This window comes from Hemiscyllium ocellatum, unplaced genomic scaffold (genome assembly GCF_020745735.1).
Source record: "Hemiscyllium ocellatum isolate sHemOce1 unplaced genomic scaffold, sHemOce1.pat.X.cur. R23, whole genome shotgun sequence".
NCBI lineage: Eukaryota > Metazoa > Chordata > Chondrichthyes > Orectolobiformes > Hemiscylliidae > Hemiscyllium > Hemiscyllium ocellatum.
In genome coordinates, this window is record NW_026867618.1 from 1,897,725 (window position 1) to 1,898,261 (window position 537).

Here is a 537-nt window from a genome sequence, read left to right on the forward strand (position 1 = left end):
ATCATTCTTGTTATCTTAAATTATGCTGTTGACGTGGTTTGCATATTCTGATGCCGTATTTCTCAAGCTGCTTGGGATTAAGACTGACTCTCACTTGATTTAAAATACTATTCACATAACCTGCCATGCCTTTCTCAAACAACCAAGATGTAAATGAGAAAAAATGGCCTGATTCAATCTGCCAAATAGATCTTACCGCGTGAAGAAAGCTGCTAATTCCTCTTCGACGCATTTTGCCTTGATAGTCCAAAAGGAAGTTGCGTTCAGAAATCTATTAGACACATTAATTTAATATATAAGTACTGGTTCACATTTCTGGTTCTACTCAGTCATCATAATTCTCGAGTAATGTTTTTCGAAGGTGGGATTTGGCAAGAAGGTTGCTGGTTTTGTTACTGCCTGTGGTTTATCTGGCATGTGGCATGCATGATATGTTCAGCAAATGTTAACCCCATCCTTGTGCATTCCAGGGCAAGGAAAAAAAATGTACCTTAGCCGGTGTTTTCTGAATACCAAGGTAACCTCTTACGGGTAGTT